The sequence below is a fragment of the Poeciliopsis prolifica genome, unplaced genomic scaffold, assembly GCF_027474105.1.
Source record: "Poeciliopsis prolifica strain line A6 unplaced genomic scaffold, Auburn_PproV2 SCAFFOLD033, whole genome shotgun sequence".
NCBI lineage: Eukaryota > Metazoa > Chordata > Actinopteri > Cyprinodontiformes > Poeciliidae > Poeciliopsis > Poeciliopsis prolifica.
The window spans coordinates 3,535,952-3,560,335 of NW_026562408.1; the positions used below are offsets into that span (position 1 = coordinate 3,535,952).

The 24,384-nt window shown below is 37.2% G+C and overlaps 1 protein-coding gene across 2 annotated transcripts in view; it reads right to left on the reverse strand.

Annotated features, from left to right (window-relative positions):
- cpeb4b (cytoplasmic polyadenylation element binding protein 4b) overlaps positions 1-1,202 on the reverse strand; it is a 40,832-nt gene extending 39,630 nt beyond the window's left edge. For both annotated transcript variants that reach the window (XM_055051360.1, XM_055051359.1), the window contains exon 1: positions 610-1,202. The gene's annotated coding sequence lies outside the window, so the exon portion shown is untranslated. The remainder of the gene's footprint in view (positions 1-609) is intronic.
- Positions 1,203-24,384: the final 23,182 nt, after the last annotated feature.

Here is a 24,384-nt window from a genome sequence, read left to right on the forward strand (position 1 = left end):
TATGAGCTGACCCTTAATACAACGGAGGAAAAAAACAAGTCAACGTTCCATCTTTAGCTAATTATAACCCCGTGACGTTGCCAGTTTGTAGGAGCCCAGCTGAGCTCCAGTCAGCCTCCCGTAAAACCAGAAACACTGCTGTGTCGAGGACAGGCTTCTTTCAGCAGAAGGAGGAGGAGGTTTTCAGAAAGGCAAATTAGCTGACAGGCATTGAACTACAAACAGCACGACAACGACACGAACACACAAACGTAATCACTCGGACAATGTTTAAAATATGACAACTTAACCGCCTTAACGTTTGGGAATAAAACAGTCGACCTTGCTTTGACAGCTGTCAGCAGGAGACACTATGATCAAATTAAATCGAAGATAAGTTTCAGTTTGGGAACAACGTTTCACATTTAACCAGACAATATGTATTTTTCATTTTATGTCTTTATACTCCTGCGACAGTTGTTGACATACAGCCAGTTATAATTTATAAAGGTGACCAGGGAAGTTTTTTATCCGTTGCTAACATTAGCAAGCTAGCTATTAACGGCTGTTAGCACAGATGCTAGCTCGCTGGACAGGCTGTGTATGCGGGCGAGTAAAAATCATTTTCACCTTCTGATCACCCCCTTCGACCTCGGAGATGCCTTTTTCGTCGAGCTCCTTTGCTTCGGGCTGAGAGCGAGAAGATGTCCTTGAAGCGATGAGTGCGGCAGGCAAAGCTTTTCAGAGGCGATTTAATAGCTGAGTCGTACAGTGCAGTCGGTCAGCTTTTTTTTCTCTCTCTCTCTCTCCCTTCTCCTGACGTGTCCTGCCTCTCAATGACACAGCTCTCTATCTGCTGTCTCTGATCTGGACTCGATCATCGAATAGCTATGTTAATATGGTAGCTGAGCGGGGTCCCCTTTTGAGCCTTATTCGATCGGTTTCATTGTCCGTTTGATTTGGGGTTGTTTTTTGCTTGCTGTCTTTCCTACAGAGCCAGCCGATCCTTGTGTGTGTTTCTAGGCTGCCCCTCTCTCCTGGAACCGACCGTGGCCGAATGACAGCGAGAGATCAGCCGAGGCACGCTTCCGCTTCAAGGACCGCCCAGACCACTGTGGCTCCGCCTCCAAGGAGGCACACCTCGATACACGATTGGACCGGCTAGTCAGTGATCTCGCCCAGTTTTTTCATCCGTTAGCAGTCATGCACCAGTAACACACCCATAATATCAATATGTACTGCCCACGGAGGTCAGGAACAGCGAAAGAGACTCCTCCCACCACCGTCCTGTCCTTTCACGATGCAGCCAGTAGCAGGTCGTGAGAAAAATGAGTACCCGGGCCCACTTCCCTTTTAGAAGGATGGAAAGAAAATGAGAATCTCTTCAACCAGGCTTTATCTTTCATCTAATGATCCTTTGTTGTAAAAGACGGAAGTTAAATAACGCGGATTTATATGCAATGCATGCATGATTTTGTTATTTATCTTTCAAAATATCTTCTTTTTATAGCCCAACGCGAGAAACATCATCTTTATATTATGGTTCTCAGCGCCGTACATATTGCTCTTCTCTGCCTTTTTTAAGATAAGATAAGATAAAATAATATAATACAAGATAAGATAAGATAAATAACTTTATAAATACCAACACTAAATAGTGTGAAATTTTGAAGAGAGAGGAAGATGATGGATAATTGTTAATGTATTCCCAAACAAATTCCTGCCCCCTTTCCTCTTACTCCTCTGGATCAAGGTGTATTGTTTTGTTTCCTGGTTTTCCAACAGCTTCCATTCAAAAGTAGTTTGTAAAATAGAACAGGCCTAAGTATTAGCATATCTGTTTTTGCACCTCTTCAGATGAGGGACTGTAATTGTTGTGGGTCCATTAGAGGAAAAAATTACAGAACTCCACATCAATCACTTAGATAAAGCACAAGTTGATCTGCGAAAGAAATAATAAATATTGCAAATTATTTGCATATAGAGGGCGGAACTGCAGCACATTAGAACCGATCATGAGATGTGCAACAAAACGCATGCCGGCAATTGGTGTGATCAAGCAGATCAGCATAAACATGTGATAATGTGTTAGTTTCGGACATATCTGTGCAAAGTTAAAAATAAAATTAACACCTTCACTCATGAATGCAATGCAGCTAAACACGATGTTATATTTTCACACGGGAACTTTGCTCCACTAAAATCACATTTTGTGTTGTAACCCTGCAGGTGTTGTTTCAGTTATTGTTGGATTACTAAACATAACCAAATAGAAACAGTGCTATGAAAACATAATTATCCCCATTAACAATTTCCTCGTTTGTTTATTTGCTGTTTTCCACACTTAAATGTTTCAAATTATCACATTTATCCTAATGTCAGGCAAAAACATAATATAATTCAATACAAATGCTCTTATGACCTCAATTGGTGAAGAAAAATAGTTATCCAAACCAACCTATTTGAACATATGATTGCTCCAAAAAAGTTTAATTTTATCAACCCCAACCAGCCGTGATTACTGTCAGTCCTGTAGAATCATGAAATCTCTCAAGTGGAGCCCGTCAAACAACAGAAAGTAGCCTTAAAGCAACACATCATGGCTAATCAAAAACATATCTAAAACAGATGACATGACATAAATGTGACTGGGAAAGTGGTCCTGTTTAACTTAACTCAGTTCTGTTTGGCTCCACCAAGCTGGTGGAGGTTTAGCTGGAGCTCCAAGGAGGAACTTTTTGGAAAAAGGCGGCGCTTCGTGAGAGCATTCAGGGTATGCTGTCAGGGGAGTTTCAAGGAATTTCATGTTTCATATTGACAAGAGAATAACATTTTAACATGATATAAAACTCAAAAAGTCAATCTTATGTAATATATCCCCTTTAAAGAGCAGACATGAGAATATTATCAATCTTCTGATGTTCTAAGAATGGCTTCATTATGTATGTAAAAGAGTGCTACAATCTGCAACATGTGCATTATTCTATTATTTCTATTGTATTACAGTGTGAAATAAATTATCAACAAGCACAACAATTCTCTTACTCCACTCTCTTCATGTTTGAAAATCCTGGCCACATTTCTTCATCCACCCACACTACTCCCCACATGTCTTTATCAGCTTCCCTGTCCTCTTTCCTCTATGTCCTTCCCTCCTGTTTGGTCATTATCACAGAGGTCATCAAGCTGCTTTGACTCTGTCAGTCTGACCGACTCTCAAATGGCAGTATTACATGCAGTTGAAATGGCTATCTAATAAATCTGTCACTTCAAGTCCAGCTGGGAGGGAGTGATAAATTAGAAAAATCTGCGGTGTCCTGCATTATTAAGCATGCACAGAAAGGATGAGCAGGCGAGGGGAGACGATTAAAGCAATCCGATTAAAAAAATAGATTACATGTCTGATGATAACAGTTCCCAGCTTCCAAAAATTATTCAGGCTCATGCATTCCTGTACATTCAAATACACCAAGAGCCAAATATTCTGAACTCATAACAGTATTTTGTTTTGAATTAATTTATATAAAATAGGCGGGACTGGTTTGACTTTCACATATCATGGGCCAATAAAGTTTCCTTAATGATTTCTCTGGACCTTTTAGCTTTAAAAGTTGTATGATTGATCAACAAACAACTTCAGGGAATTTTGAAAACATCAACTGAGGGAGGAAGTCTCAACCTATTGGACAATTTTTAATTCATACTGCTGAATGTTTTATTTAATAGTATGAATGAAACATTGTATGAATTAGACAAGATAAGATTTACCCTACACACAACTACATATAGCCCTACTAACAGTTAATCAAGTCTTTTAGCAAGAATTTTTTTTGGATACTTTTAATAGATTAGGGTCAATTCTGGCTGAATATTTACCATTCCAATTTAATTTTGTAGGTTTCCTGAAATGGTTTTGATTTTCAAGGAAAGTCTATCGATACTAGATGGAGGTTGGGGCCATTCTGAAGTTTTGGCATCAGGCTGCTTTCTTAATTTAAAATCTAATTTTGATGATTTGGGATTCCCCTGCAGGAAGACATAACTGTGTAGAAGTTTAAACCATCTTGCTTATCAACTGTAGAGAAGATGATGAATTTGTAGTCCCACCCACTATGTGTCAAGCAACATAACCAGTAACAGTGAATCACAGTCAGAATGCATTTTATTGGCAAGCAAGCTCACACAGGCTAGGAATTTCTCCTAGTCACTGAACCTCCAGAAGCTACTTACATAAATTACTCAGGACAAACACCCATTACAAACTTCAGCAATTAAAACAGCAAAACAAAAGAAGAGGAGGAGGTCTGAGAGTTTTTATTTACAGCAGTATCTGAATGAAATGTGAACCATCCGATTAGCTAACTTTGCAGGAGTGTCCAAGTTTTACAGCGTTTCTATTTTTCAAAAATATACTAGATGGTCTCTGAAGAAATAATAAATAATAGTGGAACTGGAGTTAGGTTTCCTAAAGTTCACCATCACTTCTACAAACGTCTTGGTGTAAAACCCTTAAGCTGTTAGAATCTGTTTGATCTTGAATAACTGATATGTTGACTCCAAAGTTTTAGTTTAGATCGTCAGCATGACGCTCCCACTACCATCCTGACAGGTGTTTGTTTTTAGTTTTGAAGGATTAACTTTGATTCCTTCAAACATTATTTTTGCCATTGTGTTCAACAACTAAATCTTTGTCTCACCTGATCATAAAGCTCAAACAGTAGCCAAGCCGTAAATACTAGTCAAGCATAAAGATTGTGCTTTTGGAGCAGAAACACTTCAAAGCTGTGTTATGGAGCTAATAAAGCAGGCTAACATTAAGAGTCTGGAATGGTCATAACCTCAGGCCAATTTGAAATTCATGGACTATGCTTAAAAGAGGTGTTGGTGGCAGAAAATCAACCAGCTGAGACATTTTCTTCCACTTGTGCCAAGCAGAGGGGGCAAATGTCCAGCCAGAATTATTTTTCTATTTTGTTGATGACTACAAAAAGCAAGTGATCAAGATGCAGCTTGTTAATTTATCTATTTATTAGGGGGTACAGTGTGGGTCAAACATTTTTGCTTTCACTGAAGTAGTGCAAGTCATGACCATTCTTTTAAAATAGCAGCCCAAGAGCAAGACTGAAAATCCAACAAATAATATGACATCCATGCTAATGATAAATAAAAGCCCATTTTAAACACAAATCTGTCAAATATGACAGAAATCTGCAAATATGCATGTTTGCCTAGAATAATTTGGAGTCACATCCCACAAAAAATCCCTTAATCCTGAACCCACAACCATCATGCACAAGTGTGCAAAAATATAAAATAGTTGCACTTTTGATTGCCTAAAGAATATTGTGGTAACATTTGGCTTCTTTTGTTGCTGTTTGGCTCTATTTTATATGCAGAACAAAGCCACGTTATAACCTTCATTTCTTTCCCCTCATCTGGTAATCTTCCCTCTGCTCCACAAACAGAATTGCTCAAGTGAGATCTTATTCATACACTGGAGGATGAGAATCAGCAGGAAGAAGGAGAAATGTTTGAAAGTCCTAAATGTGCTCCAGCTTTGCAGTGCTGTTTGCACAGGTTAATGTACTCCTCTCACAGTGGGGGGGATGATTAGGCATAATGCTAGGCTCTGTAAATGGATTTCTAGGACAGAATAACCGGTCCTACTGGCCTCACCTAGAGGACAACACCCTATTCTTGTCACGGTCACTTTGTTGATAATTCACTGTTTGTCACAGACAGATTTTAAATCAAATTCTCTGAAGCCAGAACATAGAAAGTCCCAAAAAGCAGAGAGAAATTACATATCTTAATACATACATATGTATTATAATGATGTTTATCTCGACGTCGACAGCCTTGCCCTGAAATTCTACTTTGTTCAAAGCCTCAGAGATATGGGATTGGTGGACTGTGTGAAATTGCAAACTGCCAGTTCTGCCATGTGTTCACAGTGTGGTTGTTTTATGTTTTTTTAGGCAGATTGCGTTAGCCAATAGTGGAACAGTAGTATGAATAAAACATTAGATCTATTAAAAAATTAATCTCCCCTACCTTAGGCACAATTATGGTGCAATTCCTCCCAGTGTGCACAAGTGTGTTTATCACTGCAATTGTGCACATGGATTGCTCAAACTGTTTTCTAGCTGAAAAGTTCTGTTCAAAAATGTAATTGTTTGACTCCAACAGATCAGGTTCACAGGGTGAGCAGAAGTAGAAGTGCGTTGTGAAGACAGGCGTCAGCATTCCTGTTTAACAGGGTTATGAGTCCCTTCTATGTCCCAGTAAAATTCCCAATCATAATCCAACCAATCTTTGTAACTGTAATTTTGCTTAATAAAAATATTAAGAAAAGATTGAAGAATTACACGCAGAAAACTACTTTATCTTGCTAATTAGATTGCATTGAGCCATAGTTTTTTTCGGAATGAACTACAAAAGCCAAGAGCATTTAAGAATTGTTGCTTGTGACTTTAAATGGGAATATTTGTTATCTTTTGGTGTAATCTATGCTGTATTGAAACCAAATTTTTGAGGTACATACACTGCATAAAGGCTCTTTTCTCACTGTCTGACATCAAACCAGAATAAACATTTCCAGGTTTTGGTCAGTTAGAATAAACAAAATTATTTTATAAGTGGCTTGTTTGGCAGTTGATGTGCTCATTTTGCACAATTAGATTCTTAGTTCTGTCCCTGATATTGTGTCTGATTTCTTTTGTAATTACACAAGGAAGCAGATTCAAGTTATCCTTTAAAATAAATCCATAGGTGTGTCTCAGTTTAACACAAACGTTTTTAATTAACCTACTGGAGGCTTATAAAGTTGTAATATCAACAATTTTCCATGCAGTGTATAAAAATAATCCTGTTCCCTGGTATGGCTTTATGTCTTACATCACAAATGATATGAAAACATATATGTTTAATGTGCAGTTTCAACTGTGTAATATTCTGCCTTCTGAAGAACTGCTGAAGAACAGCTGAAGACTGCGTTTGGGTTCCATAAAATATTCAGAGATATTAAATGTAGCTAACAACACAATATGGACGCACTCTCCGGGTGTTTCTATGGGATGCAAATGACCTCTGGCAATGAGGTTAAAAGATGGGGGAGGGATCATATTGATCTGCCGTAAAGTGACAGTCATAAATCAACATTTCAATTATTTCAAACTGAAAGGAAAAATCTGCAACTTTGCCCCTTGTCTATACAACAGAACATAGTGTCTTGTCAGTGTTTTGTTCAGCTTTTTCCAGCAGCTCAACCGTCTCACATCCTTCATCCGTCTAGTGTATTTTGCACTGCTGTGCTCTCCCTGGGGACCCTGTACTAATTAAGCCTAAGAGGTCTTTCTGGGTTGCAGGCTGGGATGACTGTTTGAAAAAAGCACATGGATGCATGTGTGCAACCATCCATATGTGTATTTGTGCATGTGTGCGTGTGTGTGTGTGTGTGTGTGGGGGTGTGTGTGTGTGTGTGTGTGTGTGTGTGTGTGTGTGTGTGTGTGTGTGTGTGTGTGTGTGTGTGTGTGTGTGTGTGTGTGTGTGTGTATGTGCTGCAATGGCCAGGCTGATTTCATGACTCCACTGGGTACCGAAGGGATAATAAATTACAAGAGAGCAGCAGCTGGGGGTCTATGATGTGTGTGTGTGTGCGTGTGTGTGTGGTTAGGTTGTGGGGACATAAACCTGTTTACACAGTCTAATTAAGAGGACTCATCTTCCTTTTTGGGGTGAACAGCAAGTCATCGTGATATAAATCATTAAATCATTTAAGGTAAAGACAAGTCTTAAGGATATGGAGGATTAGAGTGAGGGTTATAGGCAAATAGTTTTTATAGTTGATGTCAGAGAAAACCCCCAGGAAATCACTACAAGTTAGTGTAATGTCAGCTCAAATCAGAAAAAATTGCTAGTGTGTGAGACTACGTTCATTTTGTAGTTTTGCCGGTAAGTGTTGTGTTGGGTTGATGCATGTCGTGCAATGCAAAGAACAAAACAATTTCCCTCCATTTAGAAAGTCTATTTTTTTTTATTATTTTTTTTTTTTTTTTTTTTTACAAAATTTAGTTACTATCCTAAGACATCAACAAATGTCTAAATGTCTGTATTTAGGAGTCTATGCCTGCTGAAATCTAACCCATCATGCATGGACCCCTTTCACATCTTTGTTCTGGGTTAAACGTACAACCACCAACCCTTATCACAGATCACTTAGTTCTTTCACATTATTGGTGTTTGGATGTGGAACAACAGGGGGGTGGTTTACAACATACAGCATTTACCTACATTAAATCTGAAGGGAATTTCCAAAGGGAGATTCCCAAAAATGCCAGCAATCCTCATACAGGCTTTTTAAATCCATTTAATACTTTAAATTACAAGCAAGAAGAAGTGTACCATCCTCAACGTGTACCACCTGCCTCCCGATCTGCTGAGCAGCACATTACTGAGATCAGAAGAGACTCCTGTTGTCCCATACTGGGGAACAGGAGGTATATTTTTGCATACACAGTTATGAAGTATAATTATACATCCTTGTAATTTATGAATGACAAAAAAGAAGAAGCCCTTCTTTGCAGGTTTATGAGAAAATGTTTTATGAAAGAGGTCGAGTCAGTGCTGCAAAATACTTGCTGTAAGTGACTGAACTTCCTAAGACGGAAAACCTTTTAGAGGATGTGACAGACTTGAGTAGAATTTGACTCTGTAATTTAATCTAAGTGTTACTCAACAGTTGGATATACTTAAATAAACTGGATTGACTTTCTTTAATTGTAGGAGTGTCATTTATCTAACTGGTTGTGAATTTGACCTCTTTGTATAGCAAAAGTGCATTGAGAGTGGATTTGTTTGGAAATGGCACAAATTAAATAAGCAAGATTAACGTCTTTGTCCTGGTGAAGTACAAAAAAAGCTGCATTTACTGAAAGAAAATGCATAGCTTCTAGTTGGAGCTATAAATCTTTACCAAGTCCAATTGAAAATAAAAAATCATTATTTTATAATCTCATGACAGTTCTTGCCTCTAAATAAGACAGAAAATCCTAAAATAATGTAAAGAAACCAGGACACATCTTAAATATTCTGAAAGAAATTATCATACTGCAAAGCAAAACCTGTTTTTTTATTACTGTTTATTTCTGAGAAAGAAAATAATCTCATTACAGGTACATCAAAACATAACTTATGTTCATTTATTGAACAGGTTAGGAAACCATGAAACAGATGATTTTACTCCATTTGGTTGGAATAAAATGCTTTTTCTATCCATCAGCACAATCTCAGGAAGGTTTCTCCACTCCTCACTTTCAGCTGAAAGATATTTGATGAGTTTCTTGCATGTACATCCTGTCACTCCAAAGCATCTCAGAGAGAACAAGAACTGAGCTTTGACTCAGTCCAGAACTCTACTTCGTACTTCATTTACCAACCATTCCTTCATGGATTTACTTATTTTGGTCAGGATGCAGAATCCCGCTCTGCACTGATGTACATTTTTTGTCCAGGTAGTCTCAATTTTTTCTCAAATGTTCAAGTCCTGCTGAAGCAAATCAGGTTACTTTTCCTCCACAGAAATTAGTTAATTAATCCTGTCATGACCAATACAGTTTTATTAATCTGATTTTATGAATCTGGTTTAAGAATGTGCACAAGATGAATGTAACTCTCTTTAAACTAATTCCCGTATGCTTAATGATTCTCAGATTTTACCGTATGTGGCAGTCTGGTGTGGGAATTTGCAGTTGCCATGGTGATGTCAAATTCGGGGTACTTGTACAGTCATCCACTGAACTCATGACATATAAAAAGGCTTGTTTGCATCGCCTTTTCATCCACATTTTTCAAGCATAGTATAAGAAGAAGTATTGATGTTTTGTAAAACCTTGTGTTTATTATGGATGAAGATAATTATGGATAAAGGACATACACCTGTGTGTCTGTGTGAAATCAATTGGATAGCGGTATCTCAAAAGGCAGAATGGTTTCATTCACCTTCTGGGCACTTCTCCAAGCTTGTCTAATGAGCCTGGCTGGATGTCACTTTGAAAGGAACCAAAATTTGTCTTTGTACTGGATTGTGTTCAAGTCAAAAGCCCAGAAGGGATAACAATATGGGTATTTTAAATGTTTTTAATGGCTATTCTTTTAGCTTAATTTGTGATCAAGGAGCAAAAATATCTCAAAAGTATAAATGGACACATATTCCTTGATTTTTGTCTTATAAAGAACGTCTACTGGAGCTGTTTTCAGGTTAACCGATATCTTGGCTTCATACAATTGATCCACAAATTAAGATTTCATATAATAGTCTGGTTGTTTCTCTCCTGATTAAAACTGTAAGGCATCCCACAGGGTTCTCCTCATCCTTTTGTGCTTGTCTGTAAAATTTCACATACACTTATTTTCAGCATGCTGACCGAAGCTAAAAGAAAAAGCATAGAACAGACAACTGCTGAGTCAAGCAGGACTTGCTCTTCCCCACCCCAATAAAGGTAAACAGCATATGGCCTCATCAATTATTGACTGTCCTTCTTAAGCTCTGAAAGTTTCTGATGTGTAGGTAGGTTAAGGTGTTTTGTTTATCCAGGCATTGGCCAAGTCTTCACGCTTCTCTGTGTGTTAGAATTGCGTATGTTAAAGATTAAAGTCCTTTTTTAAAGAAATCATTACTATTTGAAACAATTACTTTTGCTTATATTACACTATCACCTTGAAATACAAGTCAAAGTAGTGTATGGAAGTGTGTGTGTGTCTGTGCGTGCGTGTATGTGCGTGTGTTTTTGTGCTTTTGGCTCATCAAGATCTCTTTAACTTGGAGGTATTCCTCCAGAGTGTCTTATCGGTGGACACAGCTGTTCCTCCAAGGACAATGTGATGCACTGCGATGTGTGTGTCAGCTGGCAGAGGAAGCAGACACTGTATGAATAGGATGCACACTTTGACTACCAGCTTGAAGTCAAAGTGTGCTTCCTCCAGCAAGTTGAAATACACCCCCGACCACCAAATCTGATGTGTCCATCCCTTTGGCTGAATCTTAAGAGTTAAGCCATTTTTGGGAGAACCCACATGTGAAGAACCTGTCATTCCATTTTGCCTTAGTCTCATATGTAAAAGTCATGATTTGCCAAGGGTTAGTAAAAATACAAAATCTTACCAAGTATTTTTTTTTCTAGTTTCTAGCGCATATATCTTTCTAAGCTTGAATTTAGACAAAACTTACTTAAAAATAACTTATCAGCAAGATATATGAGCTTGCTTTAAGTAAATAATTCATTGGTATTGATGAAAAAGTATGATTTCCATTGGTAGATTATTTCACTGAAAACCTGGGGAAGTTGTCTTGTTATAAGTAAATTTATCTACCAATGGAACTAGCAGGGATAAAGTACAGAGAGTTTCCACCTGTGCAAAACTAATAGAAACATACCCTCTGCATGTAAATGCCTGCCAATTTTTTTATTTGTAAAAAATGTAAATAAAACTATGTATCCTTTTTGTGAGTCTCCACATTACATTTTTCTATACATAAAATTCTAGTATGACAAAATGCATGTTTTTTTATGCATTTAGTATGTCCAATTTGAAATGTTCTAAAGGTTAATTGTGTTTTAAATTGGAGTTTTAAAACCAATTTAAAACAAAGCTTTTATAGTAGCATGTTTTCTGATAGCAGAGTTCCTAAATGTGTTCACTAAAGTTACAGAACACGATTCACTGCTTTGCTTCCTATTCTGATAAACTCAGGCAAAATCTCAGGAATTTATCTTTTCCCAGTTGATTCAACAGAAGGTTACATATGAAGGCCCTGTGTGTCACCAGACTTAACAAGATTTCACTAATCCTGTTTGATATGGGGGGGTGATTGCTGGATAAGCAGCGTTTAACATCACTATCAAGCAGACAGACCACATGACCTTTCCAGTGAATTGATAGTATACAAAGTGTAGGTCTTCAGGAGAATTACCCATCACCACCCCCTCATGAACACACCTACCAAACCCTCTCAGAAACCCTCAGGATCTGTTCCATTTATTGACCTAAGCTTCTAGAATTCACAATCTGCCCCACTGGTAGTTAGAGCCATTGATTGGAGTATAACACATTCAGGATCAATGTGCTATAATCACACTCACTGGGAGCTCAACCAGTCACCAGCCACTGCGGTCATGTGAGGTTCACAGTAATCTGACAGTTGGGGTGGGGTGTGACAGGCCATCCCTACATGCATCCATGCAAAGGAAAATTTTATGTGCATTCTTGCATAGCTATGGAGTAAAAATCACTAAAAATGTTCATTAGCATGCTGCATGTGCTCTTTGTAAACATGCATTAATCATACTATGGTTTCCACATTAACATCACAGAACCCAGAAGTCAATACTACATAAGATCCGTAGTACTTCAGCATGTTCCCTTATAATGTGTGATTCTTCCCTCTGAAGATGCAAATGAAGTTACTAAATAAAGAGAAAAAAAGTATGTCTTATTTCTTTACATGGTAAAAAATAGCGCAATTTTTTTAGATATGCTAAACACCACCAAAGACAGACACATTTTGAGTTTAGAAATATTTCAAACAACAGTTGAAAGTTGAAGATAAATTTAGCAAACTCTTAAACTACTGCAAATGTATATGTTGCAGGTCACTGTTTGACATTTGACTTTACAAAGTTTCCGCTCTGTATAATACATACATTTAATTCATGTTCTATATTAGATCACAAAAAACCTTATAGAAAAACTTAATTGTTTTCATTATTACAAGAAAAACTATATTTTGCCCTCTAAAGTGACATAAAGAGATTTACAGAAATAAATCATCTGACTTTACCATTAAACATGCACCACCAGCAGTTTGCTGATGATTATCTAGGAAAACTTGATGACTGTTGGGAGTAAGCCTTAAAAAAAATCTCTGAAATCTCAGTCTAAATATAAACAGTATGCTCAGTCTGTAGGGGGTTTGGTATTTGTCTCAAGTTTAAGTATCTTGTCTTGTCAGAACTGTTTCATACAGTTTGTGGTGAAGACAGAGTTGAGCCAAACCTCAAAAAAAAAGGTGATGAGATATGAATCATGAAGTGGAAGTTAATAAACTAACGACATCACAAAGAAAACTTTTGGTGTTCAAGCGTTTTGGCCAAGCGCAGGAGGAAAATACCACCAGGAGCTGGAAAAAGTGCATTAACATCCTATTTTCAGATGTCAAAATTGTAGAGGTTACCATTCAATGAATATGGATCCACACATGTCACTGGAAATGAAGCACTGCAGCCTGAATGAGCTGCATTCACCAAGGGAATTGCAAATGAAGGCATGAAGTCTGTAAAAGTGCTAAAACACTTGGAAACCAAACTTGGTTAGAAGGCCAAATGACAGTCCTGACTAAAACAAACAACATTTAAGGTCTTCTGCACAATAAATAAAGAGACAAACACTAGAAGAATGTTGTTACAAATTTGCTGCTATAACAATGTGTTAGGATGGTGGTGCCAGCTGGAGGACTTCTTGACGGCAAATTAAATCACACAGAGATTTCATCAATACAAACAGACTGAATGACTGTATACCTCCACTTTCAATGCAACTACAGAAATTCACCCTATGGCTGACTTATACATTTAACTGTCAAGTAAAGAAACCCTACATTTCATGGTGCTGCTTAAGTTCTGGATTTTAGTTGTGGAGTTCCTGTATTCCTCCCGTACTGCAGACATTTGCCGCTTTAAGAATCAGTGCAGATCACGACGCAAGGTTGAGGATGATCTCTTAGTAACCATCTGCTAAAGTAAACCCAGAATAGATCTGCTCTGCGCTGACCATTATGTCAACTTGTAAGTCTGCTGCCTGTACATACTGTATATTTACTTAGTACAGTCTGTGCTTCAGTTGACAGCCCATTGTGCAGCTACATGCTCATTCCTATGAAACTCATGATGCGTCTGATCGTTTAGGACAGATTTTGATGCCAGGTGCGAACAGTTATGCTTAAAGCTGTTCCTTTGTAACTGAATCATACAAGATTTATGTTAATGCCACATCTTAACAAGGCTGGGAAGACTAAATGACATATGAAAAAAAAAAACCAAAGCAAGAACTGCAGTGATGTGCGCAAAGATATTTTAATTTGATCGTTATTTTAAAACCTAAAAATCTCAGATTCTCTTAATTTATTTGCTCATATTTAATAGAAATTGCAGGAGACTGTGGATGTATTTTATGAATATATTCTACACAGTCCTGTCAATATATTTATTCTTGAAGGCTTTTTACTTTACTCACAAAAATCCCTCCAGGTCTACCAAACATCATGGATGATAAAGCTTTTGGGAACAAAGTCAAAGAAAGAGCACTTACTTTTCCTGTATTATAATATTTTAAATATGTAGGATATGATTAGAATATTTTGTAATATTGCAGTCCAAGCTAAATTTATTCTGTCATTTTTTTGTATTGACCCAGTCTACAGAGGGTCTTTCCTTCCTGAGCCAGTGCTTGTGGACAGATGGTAAAATCAAACCCCATCAAAGATTTACAACCCCACTGACACAGCCTCATCACTCAGTGCACTGGCATTGTAAAGGTTCACCCATACTACTTCATGTATGCCTACACACTGTGAAATACACAAGCACTCTTTAAGTATTTTTCTCACTGTATATGAGAATTTTCTTGTGTCTTTCTCAGATCTGAACATCTAAAGTCCATAAGAACTTGAGGTATCGACCTGTTCCTGATTTATGGTGAGTAATCTTGGTGTAGGCTGTTTATCAAGACACACCAAATCCATCAGACCCCATTTTGCTGCAGTCTTGAGTGCCCAGGGTCCTGCTTCTCGTCCAAATGGAGAAGGACAAGAATGATGTGATGAGTCAAGGTGCATGGAGAAAGAGAGTGTGAGGCAGAGGAGGATGACTGTGTTGAGGAGGATGGAAAGAGAGAGCAAAAAGCAGATGATTAGCAGGCAGAGGAGAAGAGGAGGAGGAGACGGAGGAGGCGGAGGAAGAGGCACAGAAACCAGCATGGACAGATGGATGGCTTTCATTGAACAATGTCCCTCAGATTTTTAGTCAATCCATCCATTTTGCATCTACTAAATAAGTGAAAAATCTCAAATCTGAAAGATTGATCAAATTCTATTTAAATCTGTAGTTTTTCTTTTTTAAGTTTGACAAGAAATTGTACTTTCTGGTATTTATTTACAGATATTTCTGGGACTACAGTCTCTGCAGTGAACATGGAAATGGAACAATTTTGAACATTTATGAAAGCATATAGTTGGAAGAGTTAAACATCTCAATAATCATCAGTCTGTTTCTATCCCAACGGCACCACATAGATTTGGTTGCCAAGTCAACCACGGCCACCTCTGGTCAGTTTTATTTAACTGAATCATGCTGGTCTCATCAGAACATTTCATTCTTACTTTGCAGCATATGCAAAGCTGTTTCGTGCTTAAGTTTTGCCTTACAGTGTCTTAACTCCTTAACATGTTGGATGTGTTCAAGGAGCAAGACACCAATTGCTGACCTAAAGAAGGCTTTACTTACTTCATGTAAATGTCTATAAGGGTTAAGCTTATTATTGATGTTATTGTTTTGTTATCTTTGTATTATGTTGTCCAACACAAATTTCTCCCGTCGGAGGCAAATAAAGAAACATTGAACTTTCAACATTTTTGAAAAGACCAGCTAAATGTTTTTACAATTCAGAAACAAACACTGAATATTCATCTAAATACCGGTATTTATGTATTTCTGAGATTGTAACTATTTTAGATTATTTTATCATCCAATAACTATATTTATAAGTCTGAAATATTATGTTTACTGCAAAACATTGCCTTTGAAAGATTAGATTTTAAAAAATAATGGCACTGAAACCATTAATGGTTCCCCATTAAGCCTTTGCAGGATATTACAAGTGGAGTGATGAATCTGAAGCACACAGCTGACAATGTCCAAAGAGGCCATGGAGTTGGACCAAAGCTGTGAGTTATGACAGCAACATCCCCAAGTGATGCATTAAAGCAGAACAGGAAGCTGCCTGCTTGCCACTGACTCACTCACCACCCATAGACAATCTGCTGCTCATGCTGCTTATTATCACACCTTGGCCTTTAATAAGCCATCTGAGTCATTGGACCATAAATTTTTTTGTTAGGACAGGTAATTTACTTATAATACCATTATGCATGCAAGGCACCACAAGAAAGCCAGCATAGGGGACACAGTGAGAAGACATCTTAGCCTGCAGGTCAGTCAGTGCATATGTTGTTTTTACAACACAGCACATTTGTACGTCCTCTAACCTAAGAAATCATACTGCAGGAAGTTCATCTAATTAGCGAACAGATGCTAAGTGACATTTCTCTCCATCACTCTCCCTCTGCTGCACTCACTAGTCCACAAACACTTCAGCCTTTAGAAACGTAAACCTGGTGCCAGTGATCACTCTGAATGCCCTCACAGTGTCGGCTGTTCTTGACTCATTCTGCAGTGTGCCTGCAGTAATTGAGATGCATAGCAAGGTCTAAGCTGAGCTCTGCCAAGTTGTGAGCAAGCGACTTGATTCTCAACACGCACACATGAGTGAGATATAGATGCACTGCGACTTATGGTACACAGAGGGGGAGTGGTTTAAAAAAACAATCTTGGATCTGTAAACTCTAAAAATATTATTATTTTTAGGCAATTTAGATTAGAAAATGATATCAACTACAAAAAACTCAGTACTCTGCAATGCTCAGGGCTTAAAATGTAATCCTAACAATGGCTGTCTTTAGTTTCTTGTCACTTGATTGCAGTTACTCTTGTAAAATTAGTAGGGGTTGGCAGTGGCTTGAAGTGATCACTGTTCATTTTCTTAATTAATACAGAAAAAAATTGACCTTTATGATGCCTTAGATTATTGAAGATTTATTTTTCCTCTTTTTCTCTGAGAAAGAAAATGATTCAACTGCCCCAAATCAACAAAAAATATATCCACCCTGATGTCACTCCTTAAACAGAAGATGTCAACAAAAATGTGTTTCCAGGAGCGACTCGTGAAGTTCTTCTAATCTAATTATTACCAGAAATATAAATAATCTTCCTTCCGCCTTCACAGCAGATGCAATCCATACACTGTACTCATCCTTTGGAGAATAAGTCACTGTAAACCAGCATATAATTGAATGACAAACCATTGTGATGTATTAATTTTTTTTTCCCCAGACTGCTGAAATGATGTGCAGACCACCACTGATGAGGAAAATCTGTCCTTTTCCTTCCAAAGAGCAAACAACTGTTTGTTCTTTGTCCTACTTCTGGACACAATTTCTTAAGAAGCATAATCTGCTTTTGGAACAAGAAATAGGTCACAAGCAAACATTTCTAGTTGCCCTGTGCTTTTTCTTCTGCCTCCTCACTGCCACAGGACACATATAAAAGCTTCCACAATGATTGTCAGCAATTATTTTCTCACCATTTTTTTTAAAAATGGGAGGAATTTTTTTTAAAAGATGCAGCTAAAACTTGTGGTTGTGGTGGTTAACTGTTTTTAAAGGTGAAAAACTGAATATATGCACAAATAGATTGTGTAAAGGGATAATTTGTATTTTATGGTTTGGGGATATGAGTAGTCGTTGTTAGCAGATAGTGTCACATCTCAGATTTGACCATCAAACATTATACAATTTTGCAAACAGTTTCCATGGAATATTGTTTGGGTGACACTTTATTTTACAGGTTGTGAATAAGACTGTCATGACACCATCATAAACATGACATAACACCTGTCATGAACATGAGTAAGGCTTCATAAATATTTAGGACTGTTGTCATAAAGTGTCATTCTGTGAATTATGACACTTTTAGTACAAAATTAACATTGTTCAAAATGTCTTCACTCTGACAACTTGACATTAACCAAGAAATCATGATCTGACATAAATTTGTTATCAAAATATTACTGTTTAAACGTAAAAAAATATGTAGCTTTATGTTATTAAAGCTAAAGTTGAATCAGTAATACTTTTATAACAAATTTATAAATGACGTCAACATGCCTCTATATTTATACCTAATAAAGTGGCCTATGGATAAATAAACTATGTATTGTCTTACATTGGTGTTATTGAGTAACAAACAGCTCCTTTGTATGACATCTGGTGTGGATAATTGGCCACCATCCTTGAAATAAAGGGTAAAAATAAATTGTGAATTTGTCAGGAACATCTCATCAAAAAGTCACAATTTAAATAACCCGGGACACAAAGACAGTGAAGATTTGACATTATGTAACATCTCATCATTTATCGCTAATAAATTCAAGGTAAACTTTTGAGCTTTTTGTTGAGTGACATTTGTTGCTCATTTTCAGCTGCTGACCTAATCGCTGCAAAATTTACTTGATTTCAGTTCCTGTGTTCATTTGCCAGATTGTCACTCAGTGAGTTGATTAAACACCTGCTCCAAAGCTCAGCGTTGTAAAACTCACTGTGTGAGAACTGCCTGTCATAAAATTTGATGACATTCTTGGTCCATGGAGGATTCATTTCAACGATTTCTGGGATTTCAGACTTTTTTTATGCAGTACGTTGACAATCGTTCCTTCTCTCCTGAGCAACACTTAGGTGATGCATGAGGCACCTAAATATAATGGGCCAGAATTCAATTAAACATACCACAGATTATCCATGATCACAATAGTAAAGCTGCTTTGAAGCCAGTGACCCCATTCAGATAAAGCATATTAATAAAATTAAAAGATTACATTCTAAATATGAGGGTAACATCATTCTAGATATGTGCAATATTTTCTTTAAAATGTTTCAACATCAACACAATCTACCAGGTTCTTGCTTTTTTTACATTTGAATATTCAAATGAGCTTGCATAATATAAACTGGTCATCTGCATGACCAAATAAATGGTACCACAAAAACAGTAGTAGTACATAATAGCTATCAGAAATCATTGAATTAATACAATTCAATGATTGTATTAACATACAGACTAACTCTTCTTGACTATTAGGATGAATGGGGTAGTGTATGTTTTTAACATGAGAGAAATGGGAATTGCACAGGGTGGCATTAAAAAGGAGCGAGGAGCAGCAGCAAGCACCAAAACAAAAATATATATCTTCTGTATTAGTTTTGCCTTGAACATGTTTTCTATTGCTTTCATGAATGCAGGAAATGGGAAATTTGCTGCCCCTGTATGCTACTAAAGATAAGGTCATGTGTCTTTATGTGGAACTGCCCTCAAATCTCATACAATTTTCAACATTTTTATTACTTAAGAAGGAATGGCCTGCTTAGAGAACAACTTATGCAAGAACTGCCGCTGTGTATGCATTCACAAGATGTCTGTACACAGTGATTACCAGAGGCACAGGCAGAGCATTAATAGTTAAGCTTCAAGGCGCAACCTGGAATTCGTGACACGCTATACTTCCTTATCATTCACTTTCCAATATTACATTTTATGCATGTGCTTCTCAAGAAGCCATGACTACTTTAGTTACTGTATCCCAATTTAAACTTTGCATTTACAAATTCCATTGTGCATTCACTTGAGAGGAGTTGCCAGTAAAAGATGGCATTTATATGCACATGTGTCTTCCACAAGGACACAAAGACATACTGTTCTGTTATCCCTGTGGAAAAATGTGCAATCATTACAATTCATTCTGCTAATTGTCCTCTTCTCTGCTGGAATAGATGTCTAAATCCATTTTTTTCTTCCTAAAAAAAAAAAAACTTCTCGTCACCTGATATACTGCTATAATTGAGGTCAAGAAGAACTCATCATTTATGGAAATAGATCCTTCCATTTTCCATTTTGTCGTCTTCTGCAGCGGGTGTTGTTGCACCCCGAAGGAAAAATAGAACCCGACCTTGCTCTTCCACTCCAGTTCCGATCCATTTGTCTGTTGTGTTGTCTGCACACATGAATGTGACTGTGAGAATGGAGGTTTTTGTCTCTTCAAACCCCCTGTCATAATTTTTTGACCCAGTCTGCAAGTTTGGACACATAAGGACTTTAAAAATAAAGGGAAAGTGGAGCATATAGACAAAGATTGGGCCACGTGCAAGAAAAACTGCACAGTCATTCTTAACATCAAAACTGAGATGGACATCAATCATCTTTTGTCTTGCAATCAGAAAAGTGTTTTTTTTTTTTCTAAATGAATCTTGTTGCTCTGCCATGACTTAATGGCCAAACGTCCATGGCATCGCTTTGACAGCAACATCATTTGTCATGATCACTCCTAATTTCTCCTAGAACCTGTTCCTCGTGTGTGAGCCTGCGTGTCTTGGTGCTGCCAAAATTTCCTTGTGTGGTAAAAATAGGGTGATGACATTACCATGACAACATGAGGAAGTGATGCAGCGTTATTCTTGAAATGAACCCTAATGACATGGATGAATCATTTAAAAGAAAGAACAAATGTGTTTGTCACTTCAGTATCCCTTCTTTAAGATAAACAATTTGCTCTCACATGTTTTTTATCCAATTTTAATCTTTATTTCTGCAACATTTGCTTCTCTTACACCTTTCTTCTTCTTTCCCAACTTGTGCTCTCTGAGGTCCACCCTTCTCCTCAGTTTTCCCTTTCCTGCTCTTCTCCATTTTCATTTGTATATCACGTTTGGTGTTGCTGTGAACAACGACCCGTCATGGCAGCAAAAGTGCGAATGGCTGCTTATCGAGGAGAGGAGAGGAGAGAAGAGGGAAATAAAGGAAAGAAAAACCCAGAGGGATGGAGGAAAGAATCACGATGGAAGATAGTAAAGGGAAACTCAGAGCCTGGGTGGGGAAATAGATAAGTAGGTCAGTCCTAATCTGGGGTTGAGTTTAGTGTGTAAATAAATAATCAAGTCTGCTTCACTGTCAAAACCACAGAGAGGAATAAATCCTTGTATATATGCATCACACTCTGCAATGACCTCTGTTGCTGTTTTTAATATAATGCAATGATTACGATTAGCTTGTGTTGGTGTTATAATAGATGTTATTATACAAAGCTTAGAAAAGCTGACAGATGAAAAAAGCTCAGATCTAAAAGACAGTAAGTGGGCGACAGCAGCATCGAATGTTGATACTGTATGTAGTTGGTGAAGTCGTGGGAGAAAAAGCTATTACTTTAAGATTGTAGAAGTGTTGAACACATGGCATCCATTAGTCAGATGGAGCATGTGTTAGGTCATATTGCAGTGTTCACAGGTTTACATAACCCGAAAGAATTTCAGATCTTTTTCAGGGAATAAAAAGATAATACAAAAACTTTTATTTAACTCTTGTTTTGTAGTTTGGTTGAAGACGTTTCTTATCAACAGTTGCTGCTTTTAACTGTAATGATATCAGAAATCAATCCAAAATGTCCTGTCCAAAAGATTTTACAACACAGTTATTGATATAATGTGTGGTCAACCTTAGCATGTTTGGCACCATGAAGGGTTTTATGCTATTTATGAACAGAACATCATCAAGTCAAAATTGTGTAATTTAAATACACTCAAATATTTTAGCAGATGATTATTTAACAAATGAGTTATTCTTGTGTTTAGTTTCATTGTAGTTTCTTCTTGTGCGTCGTTTCATTTTCAGTACAAGCTTGTTCTACAATAATATTAGATTCATGTCAAGACAGTACTTTATTTACATATTGCATAAATCTGACAGTACAAGGACTGTACTGCTGCAAAAAGTTCCACTGGGTAGTAAAATACAAGCTCAGTTCTGCAATACTTATTTATCTACTCGGGGTAGAATAGAGCAAACTCATAGCTCTGCTCTTTACTAATTTTCAGCGGTTGCATCTTGCAGATGTGTGACATACTTTGTTTGGTGCTCCATTTCTAAGCCCTAACAACAATTTCTGATGAGGATCATAATCATAAGAATTTCTGGGGCATATCTGGGAAGCAGAGCAGGATGACTTACCATCTCATTTCTAAGTACTTGCTTGGATGAACAAAAAATAAATCCCTTGCAACTAAAAGTATATTAAAATAATCTTTATGAACTTAAATAGATCTAAATGTGAGTGTAGTGTCACACCTCCTTCATGAACTATTGTGGTGATATTTTTCCTGTTGTCTTGTTGTGACCCTGTGTTGAATACACAGGTTATTAACCTGCTTCTACAACACACATGTTGCTTTGAGGTGCAACACCTGGTTAACCTGCTCTAATATCTGGGGCACCGCTGTGCAGCATGGCACACTTCTTTGTCACCATTAGCTGCCAGCGACTGGATCCATTTCCTGTTGACCCAATAGGCTCTTGTAAAAGCAACTTTCCTTTTCCCTGTGAGCTGAAACTACATTTGGCTTGCCTTATTAAGTTTCAGGAGCTATTATGTCTTTAAAGAGATCAGATTTCCATGTCAGTTCATGTCATACTCACTAACTTCACTATTTGTCTCTGTTTAACTGATCCAATCTAAATCCCCACTTTTTTTAAAATTCCTGGGATTTTAATATTTCAACAAAATAAATTCTCAGTTGGACATTTAAATCATCTCAAAGTCATAACTTCTACCTGGTAAAACCACTTTTTAATAAATCTGAGTGAAGCTTCAGAGACAAACCTTACTACCCAACATCAGTGTTTGATCTCTTACATGGAATTCTAGAAGAATGGTGAAAAACTCAGCAAAGAGTGAACCAACGCATTGCCAAATCCATTGATGAGAAAAGAGAAATCAGTCAAACTTATATTTTTCCTTGCACTTCATAAAAGAACTAAGAAACACTGAACTGGTTTCAAATTCACAGCCTGACAGAAAAAATGTGCCACTGTGGACCTGATGTGATAAGTGATCTGACTCCCGAGAGCATAAAGTGACCTCACTGTGTGACTGAAACGCCAGCTCGCGACCTCTGGTTACATAGCAACCATTGCATATGCTGCAGGTCCAGATCTACCTTGGCATTGGTCGTCTGTTTTGCACTGTTTTCCCATCCTGTCATTAAAATGAGTTTTTGAACATCTGTTATGTTGCTTGTGCATTCACCTTTTACTGTGAAATTTCTATAAATATCACCTGACACATTAAAAATGTATTGACTCTCCTGCATATGAACAGAAACAAACAGTCAACATAATTGAAAGAATAAGAAAAAAGTAACTTCATTGCTGTCCTATTTTCTTCTGTTATCTGAAACAGAATGCATTAATGTAAAGATTGCTTCCTTGGTCTCTATTCCACTCTATTACAACCAGCTTTAAGTTTGATTTATTTAATATTTCCCTTTATTTATTTATTTATTTATTTATTTATTTATTTATTTATTTATTTATTTATTTATTTATTTATTTATTCATGAGTCTGTATAAATTCAAAATACTCTCAGAGATTTCTTGATTATTTGGGTCTGGCAGCAAAGTTCCAAACAAACATTTCTCTTCATAAATTAAATTATGTAAAAACTGCCTTGTGTATTTCCATTCTCTTAATCTAAAAGAAAAATGTTTCATTCAATGCATTTGATCACTTTCTGCCTCTATGTTCTCCGCTCCAATCAGTCACTTTGGATCAGGTTTCATAAGACTGAGGAGCTGATGAATAGTGTGGGACTAAAACTCCTGTTGTGGTGCATTAGTGGTCTTTCTGAGGGAAATTCGACAAAAGTCAACACAACACATGCAGGTACAGTTGAAACTACTGAAAATTCTCAGTTATTCTTGAGAATTGTGCTGCGTTTTGGTACAACACACAAATCATTAAAAATATGAAGGTTCTGGTGTGAAAACAACCTTAAAACGTACAAATATTCTCCTTTTCCATGAACGTTTTTCCTAAATGTGCTACATAAAAACAGCTTACAACACTCCTTCACAAGTAGGAGTCACCGTGTTCTTTTATTGACTGACCTCTTTCTGTCTCTCTCAGCTCTGCTCTTGGTCGTATACTCTGACTCAGATGTGTTGTGCACTGAATCCTTTCTGCAGCATGTGACCTTCCCTTGTGTCCTTTCATTTGCCTCCTTTTTTCCCCTTTCTCTTTCGGCCTCTAACTCCTCTCCTCACTCATCTCGAAACTTCCTGCCTGTGTCGTCTGTGAACATTGTACATAGAGTATGAAAAGAGCAAAGAGAGTCAGAGGCCACAGAAACAGGTGAACAACATCAAACTCCTGCAGACAAAGACAAAGCAGGCAATTTTAAACAACGAGAAGCTGAAAATAAAAACTACTTTGATTGCTTTTTAGATACATTTTTATAGGTATTTTGTTTTGTCTTAGTACCGTTCAGAAAATAAATCATTAAAGTCAAACTGATGCCACGCTTGACAACTAATTTATTAGCTTACACGTTTTGAGACTTTACAGCCACAAACTTTATTAATAATAAATATTCATGAAGTGGAAGGAAAACAATTTCTATTAAATTCCAGAATTCAG